The sequence below is a fragment of the Pelodiscus sinensis genome, chromosome 3 (assembly GCF_049634645.1).
Source record: "Pelodiscus sinensis isolate JC-2024 chromosome 3, ASM4963464v1, whole genome shotgun sequence".
NCBI lineage: Eukaryota > Metazoa > Chordata > Testudines > Trionychidae > Pelodiscus > Pelodiscus sinensis.
Genome location: NC_134713.1, coordinates 73,935,995 through 73,948,151, shown reverse-complemented (window position 1 = coordinate 73,948,151; position 12,157 = coordinate 73,935,995).

Here is a 12,157-nt window from a genome sequence, read left to right as displayed (position 1 = left end):
AACACAATCAAAAGAACTCCAGCCAATCACAGGGGCAGACGCAGTGAGAGCTGGGTGTTTGGGCTCTGCCGCCTTCATGGGACAGACCCCCTGGGGCATCTGTCAGCCTTCCATAGGCTGCCCGCTGCGAAGGGACTTTGTTACCTAGCAGCTAAAGATTCGGATGTAATAAGCTCTCCCTGCAAACTTTGGGGCGCCCGTCAGCCTTTCGGCTGCTTGTTGTGAAGGGACCCTGTCAGAGCAGTTGAAGACTCAGGTGTATAACACACACACACCACACACTGCCCTGACCATTGGCTAACAGAATTGGTATAGTCGGCAGGATTGTATTATTGGTTCACATACAGCAATATGAAGCCAGTCACGCTGAACATGGATTTTAGCTGTATAGAAAAAGAGTTTGCCCAAGAGGGATGGGGCAACCCTAAATGGGATAAGGAGATGTTAGAGAAAGACTGGGGACAATCAAAGGAAATCTGGCAGCAGTTTTGTAACTGGGAAGCTGCCTGCAAAAGGGAAAAGGGAAAAGCGTTTGCATTTGGCTGTTAAAGGGTGTATGTGGCAAGCAGCCTTCACTAGCTACTGGATCTTAAAAACAGAGCTGATAAGAGTTCAGGGAGAGAGAGACAAGCTGCAAAAACAATGCCAGAACCTGGATACTCGGGTGCGAACGCTAACTAAGGACATAGTTGTGAAATTGAGCAGTTGCAAAAATGCTAAAATGGTGTAGCAAAATCGTGGTTTCTTTGCAGACATTCTGAAGGAAAAATGGGCCCTTTTCCCAAAAGAATGTCTGTAAATAATCCCGGCAAATTTGACTCAAATCCATACATTTGATTATAGCTACTGCTAAAAGAACTTTAAGGGGGTTTCTATCGGAACTTAACTACCCCCAATGAATAAAAGGGAATGTAATTATTGTACAGCTATGTAGAAATAGTGTAAGAAAGGTGCAGAAAGAATGTATGTGTGTGTGTATATATATATATATAGTATAAATAAGTGAGGTTTTCAAGGTCCAGTAATTTTGTTTTGTAGGTTTAAAAAAAATTGGTATGGTTTATTTTCAGTAAGACCATTTCAGTCCAAGTCATTCAATGAAAGTACAGGAAAACTCTGTAAGCATAAAAAAAGTTACACCCTAATCAAAGTTTAACATGACCAAGTAATGTTATAAACAAAGAATGCACATTTTCCTGTAAGATGTATATTGTAAAAGGGGTAAAAACTGCAAACAAATTAAAACCCTGTGAGGGCTCCAGGAGCCACAACAGGTTGCAATTTCCTTTGTGGTACAAATGCCCTAGTTGGCAGTACAAAGAAGATTTGCAGGTAAATAGCTAAGTTTGATCAGCAAACTACCTGAGATTAGAAAGTTCAAATTGTAGCCCTCCAGAAAAAAAGATGTTAGTAAATAAGAGTTAAAAAAAAGGTATAAGCATTGCAATTTTAGTCCCATTAAAAGATTTGGTATACTAGAAAATGTTTAAACATAAGCAGTCTTTTAAGAAGGCTCCCAAAGAGAAGACTAAGAAATTGACATTTGTAAAAGATGTTTCCCCCTTTGAACAAATCTTGCAAAATTTGGACATAGCCCTTGGTCTGATCAAGTGTTAGCTGATGTCCCTACAATTTCAAACCTAGAAGACAAATGGGCTAACTACTTATGGATACATAACCTTCAACTCCAATGAAAAGGAAGCAGCTGCAGTTTGGCTTCTATGAAAAACCTGTAATGAGGTGTTCTTCAAATTCACTGAATATGAAACTGAAAAATGTAAAAGCTTCTGCTGCAGAAGTGGAGAGGTAGAAATGCATGTCCCTCAGTACCCAGGCACAGCTAAAATCCCTTAAGGATGGGTACTGAGAGTTAAAGCAACTCTTAGATTTTTCAGGAATATGCTTAAAAAAAGGACCAGGAGGTGTGGGGCGTAGTAAACAAGGCCACCCTCCTTGCTAAACTGGTAATGGGCACTCTATTTACACCACAGAGTAGGTGGGGCAGACACTGCACAAAACCCCACCATGATTAAAGAGTCCCTATGGAAGGTGGGAATGCCTGAAAAGTACCGCCTGCCTCAGCAGCAGTCCCAGCAGATGCATCTGCTTTACCCCTAACTGCAGACATAAAAAGGTCAGCTCAGCTTGCAGAGACGGCAGCAATCAAACTAGCTTGTGAGACAGGTGCCAGTACCATCTACACTGACTCCTATGCTGTATGGGCCAGAGCCACCCAGTGGATAACTAACTGGAAAAATAATAACTGGAAAATAGGGGGGAAGCCTCTTTGGGGATTGAAATATTGGAAATGGATATACCAGCATGCAACCCAACATGCCTTAAGCATGTGTCAGCTCACCAAAAGAACAACACCCCAGCTGAACAGTTAAATAACCTAGCCAATGCAGCAGCACAGATTTCTACTGCAGGTGGATTAGGAACGCCTGCACATTTGGCTACATGAAACCTTGGGGCACACAGGAAGTGACGAGCTGGTGCAGCAGGCACATGCCAGGTGTGGCCCATCACCCACCAACAGGCCAAAGACCTGGTACAAGCTTGTACCCTCTGTGCTGAACTCGGAAAACATATAACAAAAGGGCAACGGTTTGCCAAACTAAGAAACGGAAAAGTACTATGGGCAACCTGGCAAATCAATGATATTGGCCCACTGCCCATTGGTAAGCAGAGATGGAAATATGTGCTAACTAGAGTGGAAGTTGTTTCAGGAATTGGTTTTGCTTACCCAACTCGAATGGCAACGGGGTTGTCTACAATCATGGGACTAAACCGCTTAATAGCCCTTGTCCCAACACCCCAGGAAATCCAGTCTGACAATGGCTCACATTTTAAGAACAAACTGGTAAAACAGTGGGCCCTCCGCAATGGAGTCCAGTGGACCTTTCACTTCCTATATTGGCCCCAGTCTAATGGCATGGTTGAACACTGGAATGGACTGTTAAAAACCCACTTGAGACTCACAGATGGTAAAAGGGGAAACAGATTAGATACTGTGGTGCAAAGATTAAACAATCGGCAGAACCCTACGGGTAGTCTGATCGGCAAGGGATTCTTTCCTCTGGGGAGAACCCCTCCTAGCACCACTGTACCACCCAAAGATCCTAATATGCACCTGGAGACACTGTAGTAATCAAACACCCCAGTCTGGGAACACAAACACGCGTACTGCACTCCTATAAAGGAAAAGGAGTCTGGACCACTGCAGACGCTGAACTGACGCCAATAACCATTACTGAGGCTTCGATTGTATCCAAGACCGGCTGACCTTATGTTTTACTACAGGAAACTGAGGCAATGATCCCGAACAGTGCTCCAGTGGAATGGACCCTTCCCAATGCTGGCCTGGATCCAGGAAACCACTATGAACTTTTGTTTATATACCACTTGCTGTTGTAGCGCTTTCAATCACTATTGTGGGTTATAGATTGAACCATGTGAAAAGACTTAAGCTGAAACAAGACATGGTACTCCAACTAGCCATGGTCTTCTTCCTCATTTCAACTGTTACTGCTAAACCAGCACATCCGCTCAAAGGCGCTATTCAAACCATCGCCTTTGCCGCTGGTGCCACAAACTGCTGGATGTGTACCCTGCTCAACTCCTCTAGAACTGTAATCATTCTTGTTGCTCTTCTCTGGACCTTCTCGAATTCCTCCACAACTTTCTTGAAATGTGGTGCCTAGAACTGGACACAATACTGAAACCGAGGCCTAATCAGTGCATAGTAGAGCAGAATTAGTTCTCATGTCTTGCTAACAACACTCCTGTTAATGCATCCCAGAATCATGTTTGCATTTTTTACAACAGTGTGACATTGCTAACACATTTAGCCTGTGACCCACTGTGATCCCTAGATCCCTTCTTCAGTACTCCTTCATAGACAGTTGCTTCCCATTCTGATTGTGTGAGACTGATTGTTCCTTTCTAAGTGGAGTACTTTGCACTTGTCCTTATTAAACTTCATCTTATTTACCTCAGACCATTTCTCCAGTTTGTCCAGATCATTTTGAATTATGACCCTATCCTCCAAAGCACTTGCAGCTCCTCCCATCTTGATATCATCTGCAAACTTAAAAAGCGTATTCTCTATGCCAATATCTAAATAGTTGATGAAGATATTGAACAGAACCGGTCCAAAACCAGACCCCTGAGATACCCCACTTGTTATGCCTTCAGGATCTCAGATAGAATTCTACTATGGGCAACTAGTGTAGCATGAGAGCTGGTTACCCCCAAGTATAATTCTGTCTGAGACCCTAGGTACATACTGGCTTAATTGAAGTTAGTAAACATACATCTACCTGAAGTGGAAATTATACCTCCAGGTCCAGTGCAGATGTACTGTTCATCTCTCCATGACACACTTCTCCATCTGTAACATGATTGTTGTGAGTATAGCCCTGTGCTGATACAAACATCTATCTGTGGATGCAGTTATCCACAGATAAAAAATGAGTCACAGGACTATTCCCAGGATACACTGCAACTGAAGGAGAGGAGTGCAGTTCTGCCACTCCCGGGAGCCAGTACTCCATGCCAGCAGCTCCTCTTGGCTGTGTGGCTTTACTATCCCCAACCCTGTTGACAGCAAGGCTGGGAGACCTAAGATAGCACTGCTCTACAGCCAAAATGCTTCTGAAATAAATGTAGTCAAACTTTACTAATTCTGGGTCACTGAGAATAAAAATGATGCTTAAAATTGTCGATTGGCTCTAGTTTTCAAGATATGCTATTGGGTCAGTATATACGACCCTTGACTTGCGAATGGAGGAGGATAAGTGAGTTATAAAGGGAAGGGATCTTAATTTAAACCAGAAATGACTAAAATACATCTTTGACTGGATCTATGAATAAATGTATGACTGGGTTTGGACAGTACTTGCTTTTTAGGCAAAACAATGAAGGATGCAATCTGAAGTTGGTATTGCGTCATACATGATATGAATTGCTGTTTTCTCTGAGAATGGGATAGTCGTGCAAGAGATTTCCCCCAACATCAAGATAGATTGGCCACTCCGACAGTCATTGGAGACTGGGAGGAAAAGTGTTCAGCATCCACCACTTGTTGAATCAAGGAAGATTTTGTTACCACCCTTACACATCAAGCTGGGTCTGATGAAGAACTTTGTCAAGGCCATGGACAAAACACAAGCAGCTTTCAAGTACCTCCGTGGAAAATTTCCAAGGTTTAGTGAAGCTAAGATAAAGGAAGGTGTCTTCGTTGGTCCTCAGATTCGTGAACTTCTTTGAGATGATGCATTTGACCATGCACTGAGTGGCAAGGAAAAGACGGCATGGAAAGCCTTCCAGTTAGTGGCAATAAATTTTCTTGGAAACAACAAGGAAGACAACTACAGGTTGTTGGTGGAAAACCTCCTCAAGGCATACAAAAGCCTTGGTTACAACATGTCACTAAAGATACATTTTTTGCACTCTCATCTAGATTTTTTTCCACCGAACTGCGGAGCAGTGAGCGACGAGCACGGCGAGCGATTTCACCAGGACATTGCAACAATGGAGAAATGATATCAGGGCAAATGGAACCCATCAATGCTTGCAGACTATTGCTGGACAGTGACAAGAGATGCTCCATTTAATGAATACAAGAGACAAGCCAAGAAGCACCGAGTAGACACTGAATAGGACTAAACTATGTACATAACAATTGTTTTGCCTTTTGTTTCATATTAAATTTTATTTATATAACCCTTTTGCTGATTTTTAAAGTGTTACATAAACAGGCCAGGTGAAATATTATCATGTAAAGCAACCATAAACACATGAAAAGACCTAGGTTTACAATTTATGATTAAAATTCTACTATCTACGCAATATACATAGACGTACAATGTAAAAACTTAAATACCTTGGAAACAATAGCCAATCAGTTGTTTATTTTCATATTTGAATTCAGCACATCAAAATACATAATAAATAGCACATTTTATCTCTGAAGCAGACGACTTCTAAAAAATTGTAGACCAGTGTAGGAGGCACAGCTAGGTGCGGGGACAGAGGCAGTACAGCCGCACAGCCACAACGAACTGCTGATGTGGGGCACTGGCTCCTGGGAGTGATGGCACCACACTTTTCCCGTTTGACCACAGCGTCTCCTGGGAGTAGAGTAGATACCTATTTCTATCCATGGATATCTTCATCCCCAGGTAAATTTGTATCTGCACAGGGCACTAGTTGTGAAGATAAATATGATAATGATGTGATATAATCAAATACTACAGTAACCATGTAAGTGCCTTAATAAGGGACAAAGCCCAATGTTCTAATCCTGTCTCCCAGGGGAAAAACTCTAAGAAAAGAGTGAGTGGAAACATGCAGATTATTTGCTCCTGGATTCCAAAATAAAACTATGGGGAAAGAGTGAGATAGCCTTGAAAACATAATGAAAGAAAGATATATCATTTGAACCAGATTACCCTTTTGTGAAAAATATTTACTAGACAAGGGGAGTCTAAATCTGGAAAAAAAACCAAACCTGTTTCTAAACCCTTAACAAGGCAAAAGTAATCTCTTTGGTTAGACTATGTAAATGTATTCTGAGCATTTCTCTGGAAAAAAGTTTTTGAAAAGAAAAATCTCTCTGCATAAATTCATTATGTGTTCAATAACTAAATTAATGTCATGACAAGGACTTCAGATGTCAGGATTTTTTGCAAAGGAAATTATTTTAGCTTCTACCTTGAAATCAAAGGTTAAAATGGGAGACAGTGCAACCTTGATGATTAAAAGAGGATTAAAGTAAAAATTCTCTCTGAACTGAAGTGCAAATTTTCTAATGAAATGACAAGGCTATCTTTTCTTTAGGAAAGCATTTTTGACAAAGTTCCACATTTGAGGTTAATGACATGTCTAAATTTTGGGAGTTTTGGAATAAATGAAAAGTTAGCTCAGGAAACTAAGTACAGGAAAAGAAAACAAGGAATAAAGTAATTATAACACATGCTACTATGTTGGTAGGAGTAATAAATAATAATAAACACTACAGAAAATGGAGTCTTTTAAACATTGTTCACCACATACTGCCTGATCCAAAGCCCATTGAAGCAAATGGAAAGATTCCTACTGATTTCAAAGACTGATTAAAAGATCAGAACTCACAAGATGAGATATATAAAGATGCCGTTTACAGAGAAAATACAGAAGGAGGATGATTAGTAATTCATGGTCTAGCCTTACTGGAGATACTTAATGTAAGGGCTGAAGATATTAAAGGGAATAAGGTGTAACCGCTATTCAGTGCTGATTACGTCAGATAACTGTACGAGAAAGATACCTGTTCACATAAGAAACTAATACACAACTACAGAATGGCTAGGTTAAAAAGGCAGATTTATATGGTACTTGCGGCAAAAATAAATCTTTCCTTGGTCATGCTGAGGACTACTATTGGAAAAATGCCCTAGAAATCTGGGACATTTCCTCCTCTGAAAAAGAAAAAAAAACGTTGCTGGTGTTTCTGGTTTGCAAGGGCTTCGTCAGTGAGCGCGTCTGGATTCAGTAGTATGGATAGTATACTCATTTGTTTGTGGCATATGTCTTTCTACAGAGTGTCTGTGGGTGTGACTTTGACTGGAAATGTGTGGTTCTGTCTTTGAATGTGTGGAAGGTCTTAGAAAGGTAAGTCTCCATGTGGGTGTAAATGCCTTTGTAATGCTTGCAATTAGGTTTTTGTTTTAATGTGGCAGGCAAAAGAATTAATGCTGAGGCAGGTGTTTGAAGTCAGATGCTAAAATCAGATACCACTGATAGAAGGAAAAACTATCTCCTCAGGAAAGGGTCCCATTGATTCCAATGGGCACTAGTTGGAGAGAGTCCACAGCAACTGGATTATGAATAAGCTTCTCCACTTTTCCCCCTTACCCTTTCAGGTTGGTGGGCATCTATCGTTGGGCATTCTTTTCTGATATCTTTATATGTTAATGTAACACGATCGTCCCAAACCTGGCATCAAAGCCCAGCTTTGCCTCAGTTTCCCCACTTGTGCAACTCACTGGATAGCTATATCACTGTAGCTACCACTAGTGTCATTATTTCCTTCCCTTTCACTATGGATGCATTTAACATTCAGACATAATCAATGTTTGACATTAATCAACCCAATCAGGTTCAGCCACCTGGCTCTTTTAATGGCTCTGAGTCAGAGGGCATCTACTGCTGCCTACATAACAGATATCCCCATTCAACTCTTTTACTTAGTTGGTATGGCATGTTCCCTTCCAGATCCTTCCCCTGCCCCAAGAGCCACCATGTAACTGTCCCTGTAAATTGAGCTACTTGCTAATTTTGTGTCTCTCCATATAAAAGGCAGTTTGCTACTGCTTTGAAGCTCTCTAGCCGGATTAGCTGATCATCGGCACAGCGCAGTGGCCATTTTTATTTTAATGAAGCGGGGATTATTTAAATCCCCACTTCTTTGACTATGTCAGGTAAACTATTTTACAAGGCTCTGTCGCCGGAGCCATGTAGGCTAGACATACCCATAGGCTACGTCTACACTGGCCCCTCTTCCGGAAGGGGCATGTAAATTTCAAGAGTCGTCGTAGGGAAATCCGCGGGGGATTTAAATATCCCCCGCGGCATTTAAATAAAAATGTCCGCCGCTTTTTTCCGGCTTTTAAAAAAGCCGGAAAAGAGCGTCTAGACTGGCCCCGATCCTCTGGAAAAAGTGCCCTTTTCCGGAGGCTCTTATTCCTACTTCAAAGTAAGAATAAGAGCCTCCGGAAAAGGGCACTTTTTCCGGAGGATCGGGGCCAGTCTAGACGCTCTTTTCCGGCTTTTAAAAAAGCCGGAAAAAAGCGGCGGACATTTTTATTTAAATGCCGCGGGGGATATTTAAATCCCCCGCGGATTTCCCTACGACGACTCTTGAAATTTACATGCCCCTTCCGGAAGAGGGGCCAGTGTAGACGTAGCCATTGTGTAGAGGCTTTCAGCATCAACAGAAGGGGTTGTCCATCAATATAGTTAATCCAACAATAGGAGAAGCAGTAGCTAGATAGAAGGATAGAATTTTTCCATCCACCAAACTGTGGCTGCAGTGGTGATGTAGTTGACCTGTGTCACATGGGTCATTAAATAATTTGCAGCCCTGAGGGACATAGCTATATCAATAGGTGTAGACCCAGGCCTAAGACAAGGAGAAGCTGAACCTCAAAAGATAAAATTTAGGTGTGAGAGCAATACATCTGAGGACAGATGTCTCTAAATATTCAGGGTGTCTGTCACTATTAGTATAATGATATGTGCACCACTGAAGATTTGGTTCACATGAGCAAGTTTAGATGATTGCCAAAACTTATTCAAACTATTTCAGTCTGTACAATCAGAAATATTAGGATGGAGATGCTGCAAGAGCATGGGCTTTTTTTGTGACAGGAGATGGTAGACATTTTTTTAAAGAAAAAATTCAGTAGAAAATTATTTTTTAATCGGTACTTTTTTTGATCATTAGATTTTTTCTTCATTTCTCCAACAAAAATCGGGAAAAAAGATGTTTAGTTTTCATCTTTTTTGTTATTCCCTTTCTGCTTCTTCCCTTTTGTTCACCTTTTGTAATGTCAAAATGAAAAAAAATGTTTAAAAAGGATGGAAAAAGGAAAAATAGGGAAGAGGAAGGAAAAATGGACACAGAAAAACACTCTAAATCCCGCATAACTTTTCTAAACCTTCGGACCAAAAATATTTAGATTTTTTTTTCATTTTTCCTGTTGACTCTAGGGCTTTATTTCAAAATAACCCCCTTTAGGTCGAAGTTATAAGCAGAGCATCCACACTACCAAGCCCATTATTTCTAAATAAGGGACCACTTATTTTGAAATCTGTACTCGTGCTTCATACTAATTACTACCCAGTGCTTCCTGGGCTGCTAAGTCAAGGTAGTGCATCCACATTAACAAAGCCTGCCTCAGACTAATGTTGAGGTTTCCCCATAGCAGGGACATGCTATTTCAATTTTGTAAAATCGGGAGTATTAAGTTGCATTTAGTTATTTAAAAAAAGTTTCCTAGTGTAGACATGGCCTAATTGTTGGATACACTGCTTTCATTTAAGCCAGAAATACCAGTGGCATTGTATTCAATTAATTAAAACAGCTATAAATACCTTGTACATCCCAAATAAAAAAAGTAGTCCCTTGCATCTATCTTTCTTTTTAGATGGAATCCAGATGACATCTACACTCGCTTTACAACTGAAAAAAAGGTCAGTCATTGACAAGTGTGAATGTGATCAAGCAGACTTTCACTCTATAAGCCCTTCTAACTCCTATCATTGTTAGGAAATATGTACTTGTTTACATTTGGAAAGAATCATATATTTATTTCTGGACATGAGTGGACATGAGATTCCTAATAGCCTTACATGTTCACATACTTGCTTGAACTGTTTTGGATTCATAATTGTGTTCACACTTAGTAACTTTAAGAGGTTTTGGAAACAGTTTTTGTGTCTGAATTTATGCGATGTTCTTTGTTACAATTTATTAACATGTCTGGAAGAGTCCTCTCTCTGTGCAGACTATTCATAACATGGTGTACTACACAGGATACTTTCAACAGTTTCTCAGTTTCTGGCTTATGATTTTTGTTCTCCATTGAACTGGACATGTATGCCTTGATCATATACAAATTTCTTCATTTGTAAAGCCCTACAACCATGCAGATCTGGCAGTGCAAAGAGGACCTTGAATTCACAGTTAAAAGCTATGAAAGATAATATGATTTTCTGATCTTTCTGTAGATCACAGACCATTAATTTGCACCTACTTCCCCCCCCTCAATCTAGTTAACTTGTGTTGAATTTAAACATATCTTGTGACACTAACAGCAATTTTGGGCCCCAGACCAGCACTCAATGGGCCTTCTGGCCAATGTTCCCTCTAATTTTTTCCATTTATGTGCAGAATAAATTTGTATGTGTACCAAGGCAGGTGCAGATGTGCACCTTTAGTAGAAACATATAGTGCCATAGGTGGGCACTGTGGGCACTCTGCTAATCAGCTGGGCAGCATTTGAATCTCTCCTGGGTGGCTGCACTAGTGCACAGCTTACAAGGAACACAGTTTCTGGCCTCCTCCCTCAGCCAGGGCCACAAGACCCTCTCATCCAGAGAAACTCTAAGCACCCACCTTGCTAGAGGAGCCTTGGGCTGGCCCAGTCCCTTCCCACCACCTGCTCAGAGGAGCCCCAGTATAGCTGTACCATGCCTCCCCTTCCTTTCCCAGGATCAAACTGTCTGCCCTGGGGAAAAGCTGCAGCAGCATCTGTTGAGTCAAAGACACTTTTGATGTGCCTCAAACAGGTTCCAGGGGAGGGTTACTGGTCAGCATAAAGTGATTGAAAAGACCCTTTCCCCAGAGCAAGCTGAGCTACTGCTGCAGTGGTCAGAGCTCCAGGGCCTGTTACATTGCCTGGCCCCTGGGCAGTTGTCCTATTTGTCACATGCACCCCATCGGTGGGCCTGTGTTTGACTAAATAATATCCCTGAGAAAGGTACCCAGGCCCTGTTTAGGTTCCTCCCATTCAGGGTTTATCTTTACTATGCACAGACCTTGAAGGAAAAGAGATTTCCTCCTAAATGTTTGAAATATGGACTTGACTGTAAACAGTCAGCAAACAGTAGACTTTGCTTTTTTCATAATGACCCATAGGAGAGCCCCACATCTACTAAAGCCGAAGAAAACTTCAGTCTTATAAATAAGGGCACATGACAAGATTCAAAGAAACAAGCAAATGTTCTCTTGTTGCCAATTTTCCAAATATTTAAAATGGAAAATATCTGTTTTCTCCTGTCAGATTCCCCATCAACCGTATCCTTAAGCACATGCACTGAACAGTAACATGAAAAATAAATAAATAATTAAAGATGAAGCCTAGATCATTCATTGAAAAAAAAAAGGTACACTTTATTCTTCATAGAACACTAAAACTGGACGGGATCTCAAGAGGTCAACGAGTCCAGTCCCCTGCCCTCATGGCAGGACCAGTACCATCTAGACGAGTGTTTCTGAAAGCGCTCCGTGAATCCACTTTGAGAAACACATTAACTGGCCTCTCCAATATTGGTGCTGCGGCCACAAAGCCTCATGGCTCCCATGGCTCCGTTTTGCTCTTTGCAGCCA